Source organism: Haliotis cracherodii, unplaced genomic scaffold, assembly GCF_022045235.1.
Source record: "Haliotis cracherodii isolate W230 unplaced genomic scaffold, xgHalCrac1.p SCAF_12, whole genome shotgun sequence".
Lineage (NCBI taxonomy): Eukaryota > Metazoa > Mollusca > Gastropoda > Lepetellida > Haliotidae > Haliotis > Haliotis cracherodii.
This window is the reverse complement of record NW_027266267.1, coordinates 34,475,585-34,483,613: the sequence shown is the minus strand read 5'-3', so window position 1 is coordinate 34,483,613 and position 8,029 is coordinate 34,475,585.

The following is an 8,029-nucleotide window of genomic DNA, read 5'->3' as shown; positions in this document are numbered from 1 at the left end:
GGAGTTAAGATCCCAGGGAGCGCTACGACAGTCGTAAGTCCAGGTTAAAGTATGGGAGTTAAGATCCCCAGAGCGCTACGACAGTCGTAAGTCCAGGTTAAAGTACGGGAAATGAGATAACCGGATCGCTACGACAATGTTAAAGTTACGATCACCTGAGCCCTTCGATTGCTTTGTGGAACTTGATCCTGGAATTGCTTATTCAGGACTAGCCAATGATTATTCTTGGTGTGCTGTCATCACACCCTATTCCTGGGTATCCCCTTCGGCTTTCTCGTCACATTAGATATTGACCTTGTGACATCAAGAGAATATAATGCTGAATGCTATTTCATGTCGTGTTGAAACCGTTAGATTTTACGCCGCTTTTAACATTATTTCAGTAATTTCATGGCATGTCAGCTTGATGTGGGGAAAAGGCTCTAATGGCGCAGATCGAGTTTGTTTCTTTAACGCAATGTTCCAATATTCCAATTATTTCAATATAAATCGAATCTGAACCAGACAATCTAGTGATTAACATTATGAGCATCGAGCTACGCAATTGGGATACAATGACAAGCATTCGCGAGCCTGACCACCCGATCCCGTTAATCCCTCTTACGACAAGCAGGGGTTGGTGAAGGCCTATTCGCTACTCTCATCTTTACGGGTCGCGCTGATATATTACGGATAAACTGTTGACAATCTAAGGATGTGTGTGTGTGTGTGTGTGTGTGTGTCTTGATTAGCGTATGGTGACACGGTTTGACACAAGAGATATATTTGCACGATCAAGTCATAAACTGCTGGGCAAAAGAAAGCATACACCCGAGATTGATGGTGGCTAAAACTGTAACAAGATAAGGTTATTTTAGGGTGATCTATACTCCTCACAAAAAAGTTAAGCAACAAATCTATTATGTGTCAGTCCATGTTCATATATTCCAATACCTAAAACCTGACTAAAGCAATACAAAGAAAGAGCACAAACACACATTGTCCTCAAAGGGAACTGAAAAGCGTTTATGCCTAACAGGTTTACAAATGATCAAAAACAGAATCATGAAAACAGTCGTGCAAAATGTGCTGCACTGAAAGATAGAAATCTTTAAATTTGAGTTTAAGTCAATTTGAAACAATGATCCAATGTTCAGTAACGTGTATGTCGACCATTGGCTTGAATGCAAACTTCTACACGTCTTGGCATTGACCAGATAAGCCTATCAAGTGTCTGTTGTGGAATGTTCTGCCCTTCTCTCCTTAAGGCCTGTTCAAGTTGATCCAGATTCTGAGGACGAACATGAACACGCCTTCCAAGAATGTCCCATGCATGTTCAATGGGATTAGGATCCGGAGACCTTGCAGGCCAGTCCATATGCGTGATGTTGTTGGTCTGAAGAAGATCAGCGACAACTCTTGCTCGATGTGGACGAGCATTATCATCCATAAAGATGAAGTTAGGACCTGCTTGTTGTGCCAGGGGAATGATCACAGGTATGACAATCTCGTCCCTGTACCGTACTCCAGTCATGGTACCACGTCTGATGACCACAAGATCAGTTCTGTGTCCAACCCTGATGCCAGCCCAGATCATCAAACCTCCACCTCCGCACTGGTCGTGTTCAGTAATTGTACAGTATCGTTCATTACGTTTTCTCCACACACGTGCCCTACCATCGTTGAAGTCAAGGCAGAATCTTGACTCGTCAGTGAAGAGAACGTTACGCCAGCGATTGACCCTCCAGTTACGGCGTTGATTGGCCCAAGCAAGTCTCTGTTGTCGATGATGTGCAGGCAGTGGGATACGTCGTACTGGTCGTCTGGACCTCAGATCCTGAGCGTGAAGTCTGTTTCTTACTGTTTGTGTTGAGACTCTGTTTCCTGCAACTCTCTTAAGGTCATTCTGGAGAGATCTGGTCGTAGTAAACCTGTTTCTCCGGGCTAGGGTGGCTAAATACCGGTCCTCACGATGAGTTGTCACCCTTGGACGATCTGTGCGTGGTCTCTCTGTCATCAGTCAAGTTTGATGGTATCGAGTTATCGCTCTTGAGATGACACTGCGGTGAACATTAAAATGATTGGCAACAGCAGTTTGGGTGAGACCCCCCTGTACCATTCCAACAATCTGAGCAACCTCAGTTGGCGTTAAGTGACGCCTAGCCAAGTCTAAATTGTTAATGTCGACAAATTGCCCTTGCTGGCAGTTTTTAAGCAATCAGGGTGCACCTATCGGCTACACAGTACAAGGTGTAAACCTACCGGCTACACAGTGAAAGGTGTAAAACACCAAGCTACGCACGAGCAGATATCAGCCACCAAGCTATGAATACACTACCAGATATCAGCCACCAAGCTACACACTACCAGATATCAACCACCCAGCTACACACTACCAGATGTCAACCACCTGGCTACACACTACCAGATGTCAACCATCCAGCTACACACTACCAGATGTCAACCACCCGGCTACACATTACCAGATGTCAACCATCCGGCTACACACTACCAGATGTCAACCATCCGGCTACACATTACCAGATGTCAACCGACCAGCTACACACTACCAGATGTCAACCATCCGGCTACACACTACCAGATGTCAACCACCCGGCTACACATTACCAGATGTCAACCATCCAGCTACACACTACCAGATGTCAACCACCCGGCTACACACTACCAGATGTCAACCACCCAGCTACACACTACCAGATGTCAACCACCCAGCTACACACTACCAGATGTCAACCACCCGGCTACACACTACCAGATGTCAACCACCCGGCTACACACTACCAGATGTCAGCCACCAAGCTATAAATACACTACAAGATGTTAACCACCCAGCTACACACTACCAGATGTCAACCATCCAGCTACACACTACCAGATGTCAACCACCAAGCTACACACTACCAGATGTCAACCACCCTGCTACACACTACCAGATGTCAACCACCCTGCTACATACTACCATATGTCAACCACCCAGCTACACACTACAAGATGTCAACCACCCAGCAACACACTACCAGATGTCAACCACCAGGCTACACACTACCAGATGTCAGCTAACCAGCTACACACTACCAGATGTCAACCACCCAGCTACACACTACCAGATGTCAGCTAACCAGCTACACACTACCAGATGTCAACTAACCAGCTACACACTACCAGATGTCAACCACCTAGCTACACACTACCAGATGTCAACCACCAGGCTACACACTACCAGATGTCAGCTAACCAGCTACACAATACCAGATGTCAACCACCCAGCTACACACTACCAGATGTCAACCACCTAGCTACACACTACCAGATGTCAACCACCCAGCTACACACTGCCAGATGTCAACCACCCGGCTACACACTACCACATGTCAACCGCCCAGCTACACACTACCAGATGTTCACCACCCAGCTACACATTACCAGATGTCAACCAACCAGCTACACATTACCAGATGTCAACCACCCAGCTACACATTACCAGATGTCAACCACCCGGCTACACACTACCAGATGTCAGCTAACCAGCTACACACTACCAGATGTCAGCTAACCAGATACACACTACCAGATGTCAACCACCCGGCTACACACTACCAGATATCAACCACCCGGCTACACACTACCAGATGTCAACGTACCACCTACACACTACCAGATGTCAACCAACCAGCTACACACTACCATATGTCAACCAACCAGCTACACACTACCATGCAGATATCAACCACCCGGCTACACACTACCAGATGTCAACCACCCAGCTACACACTACCAGATGTCAACCACCCGGCTACACATTACCAGATGTCAACCACCCGGCAACACACTACCAGATGTCAACCAACCATCTACACACATCAGATGTCAGGGTGTTTTTTGTTTGATAAAAATTCAGCCTCTTAGTTTTAAATAAAAAAAACAATATGTGGTTTGCTCGAAAAAATATCTTGTCTCGATAAAAGTCTTTGTAACCATAACCTATGTCTTCAATGGCCAAGCGACAACACGTCTTTCCAAGATCACGTGTCTGAAAAAAAATTCTAACATTGATTTGCATGTTTTTTTTAATCTGATACATAAATGGCACAGCCTTAGACCTACAAACATGGTTTGATAGGGACACATTAATCTGGTGTCTACACTAGACACTTGTAAACATTCCCTATGTACGTATGTTGTGTTCAATTTTGGTTACACCTACTTCATATCTGAGTGAAAAAGGAAATCATTTAAAATGTGATCAATCAGAGGAAAACTCTCCTTCATAACTGGTGTCGTTACTTTTATATCCATTGAACTAGTACCTTTATTATTAACACGTGATATTGAAACCATACAGAGTCATGTCCCATAACTGAAATCAGTCTCGGCCTTCGCACTGCCGTCAGGTGGTGCTCGTGTTACATCGCAATGTACGCTAGCGCTGAGGAGCAGCTGATTAAGCTGGTCCCCGTCTCTCATATCCCAATATAAGCTTGGCGCAAGTTGACGACGCGCATAGGGAGCTGGGAACCAGCTTAAGGAGGTGCTTGCTTTAACCCCCTGGATGCCAGAGGGACATATATGTCCCTCCTCTACAGCCCTCACTTTGAAGTCGAATAAAATTCAAAATACATCACCAACACAACTACACTTTACAGTTTTGAATAAGGTGTGAAATTCCCTGTTCTGTGATATCATCCACTGGCATTTAAGGCCAAGCAAAAGTACTGAACATGACCTTTGAAAATTAGGTACATCGTAAATGTCGCCATTTTTTACACATTACTAAATCACCACTCACGGCGTTATTTACAGCATGTTCTGAAATCTAAATTTCGCATATTTACTCGGAGAAATGAATTTCAAAAATAGCATATTAGTGATCACGGGTATCTGTCTTTTATGAAATCACCAATGATCATTCCAAAACGTCTCCGATAACCCTAGAATCGTTTAGAATGTTTTGGAAAAATCGAAAACACGAACGCCGAAGTGAACTTTCCGCCATATTGGATAGTGTTTACAAAATCACGTTTCAGGTGCACCGGTTATGAGACGCCTGTACATCAAGTATATTTCAAACTTATCTGCGATACCTACATCCTTGAATTGCTCATACATTTTTGAATCAAATGACCAGTGGTCTTTGTCACCAATACAAAGTGGCTAGATGAAATTAAGCAAAATAATTTATGTGTGAAAACGAACGCTGTGCTCGAAAAACTGCACATGGTTGAAATGTAAACAAAGCAAAATTCAGATTTTACACAGTGTAGCATATTCTCCTATTTTGAGCTATCCATTCGTCTATTCGTTCAAGGTATTGGCTCAACATTTTCAGAATATGCATGGGAAGAGAATCGTAGGGAGAATTAGGGAATTTCAAATAGATACATTGCAATGATTTGACATTTTCAACAGAAGTTGTCAAAGTTGACGCCATGACTGACGCAAAATCACGCACAACGACAACGGTATTTATCGGAATTTCTGACTATTTCCGTTTGTTTCAATGAAAATTATGACAACAAATAACAGTACATAGATTGTCAGAATGTTTCTGATTACTTACATGTCACATTTATGTTTATACGATCCCTGAATCAACGAAAGTCCCCTCGTACAATCCCGCGTACTGTTGAAAGTGTACACGCCATTTTGTAAAAGTGGGTCACATGTAGTGATGTCATACGTCAACATTGTTGTACATATTTGGTAATTTCTTTGAGGTGAAGGTCCTTGAATGAGAGTGCACACGATCACTGTATCATGCTGTTTACAGTCTCAGTTATGATGTATATTTTGCATGTCTTTTATAAAAAAAATCACACAATTAATTTCACTTAGTATATTTGTCAATGTTCAAAATGAAATCATACGTACATATAGGCCACAACATGTATGAACGAACCTTTGATAATCTCCTGTTTGTTTGAACATTGTTTACATAACAATGTGATAGATTTATAGTGTCGACTACGATATTTCTTTCCTTTGGACAAGTGTTACAAGATGAAGTGTAAATGTACCTGCAGCATGTACGTATTTCTTGGGATGTGTAATAAGTCAATATTATAAGTTCATATAACCAATGTCCATGAATAGCCGTTTCATTTTATTTTATTACTAAAACTGAATATATTCCTTTAACAAAATGGATAATATTTTTCGGTAAAATATATGCACACATTCCTGAAATGTCTTGGTCTTGGATTTGTCTTTTATGTCGTTGGATACAGAGAACAGTGATATCTAACGAATCGCCAGGTGCGCGTTAGTCACAAACAATTTACGAATTATTCCTCTCGTTTTGCATTATATAATCAATGGTTACAAATTTTTTTCAATATTGTGATCACAGGATAGTAAACAGTTTACTTTATTTCTCCAGGAATTGTAAAATGTATAAAGATATAACCCATGCCAGGTACCCCGTTGGTTCAAACGTATACGATTATCCTGAAAATTCTATACCATAAGAGCTTTCTTTGCATCTTTTATTGTGTAATCATGAACAAATATATGTCCAATATTGAATATAATTTTGGTTGTTTTGAAATATTCTTTTGGGAATTTCATTACGTAAGCTGATGCCAAACAGGTGCGTGTCTTGTCCAATTAAGATACACGATAAACTATCTAATTGTTTACATATTCAAGACATTATTTACTTGGTGAGAACAGTCATTTTATGTTGTGTCGAAAAAGCGTCAAATTCCGTTCCACACATCGAGATTTTCCAATCCATGAACGAAAATTAGGGGAGATATATATTAATCAAAATACCAGTGTCGTCTTTTTCTGACGTTATCAAAGACATAAAACCAGCCATGACGTCAAAAGGAATCGTGTTATTTTTAGGATATTTTATTACATATGGTGATAAGGCTTGTGCTCCATTAATAATGATGCAACATTAGTCAAATTACACTTACACAATCTGGAGAATGTTGGAATGTAAGGACTAAGTTATAGCTTAGATAAGGCCATCCATTTCTCTATTACCTCCTTTTTATGAAGTACGATTTCATCATTTCTTATGGGTATATTTTATAACTAAACGTGTACAGTTTCAATATCGATATTTGTGTTGGAATAGTTTGGTTCCTCCTGAACAAAACACCACGAAAATATTTTGTCCGTTCTCACAGCTAATTCTCACCAAGTGACCTGAGTTACAACAAAGTAGAGCTAAGCATAGCGGAGTTATGCCCCCTTTTCTTTGCACGTGTGTAACCTCTCTGTCACCTTTTGACGTCATAGAGAAAAATGAGTTTTCGTCATTTACGGCATGCTATTTTTGGAATTGAATGTATGTCGTTATACATACGCATAGAACTCCATTTGATATGTAGTTATGTCGTTCAGATATTAGGCAGTATTTTGTTCGCTCACAGTTTCCGTAAAGCTTCTTAATAAAAAAAATTGTCGCACAGTACTTTTATTGGTGTACGATAAAAAGCGGAGAAATTTACTGTTTTTCAACGCAGAATAAATTCTCGGACAACACTTAGGAGTGTCTTTTTTAAAAGCCGGTTTGATATTTACAGTTAAATTTACACCATCAAATAAGAAATTTAATATTCTCCACCTCTGCGTAATTTTATAGCTAGAGGTAAATCCAGTGCCGCGTGAGCGCAATTGTCGCACAACCTTCACTTTTCCGATCTTAGGAAAATGTGCGTCAGAAAAAAAAACTCGGCATCCAGAGGGTTAAGGTGAGCGCCAGGAACGTGGCATCGCTGTGAGGAGCTTGGATAACGCGGCCTAAACACAGCTATATTTAGCACAGGTTTTTCCAACCAAAACGAAGCTGTGTCCCGTTCCACAAAGCGATCTTAGCGCTACGATTGTAGTAAGTCAGTGTTAAAGAATGGGAGTTACGATCGACTTAGCGCTAAGATCACTTTGAGGAACGAGGCCCTGGTCGTGACTGGGGGGACGTCCTACCGTTTTTTCTCGATACAGACGCAGTTGGTAAGTGTCGACAGATTTATGATTAATTGTTGTCATCACTATATCACCATTTAATGTTGGGCCGAGT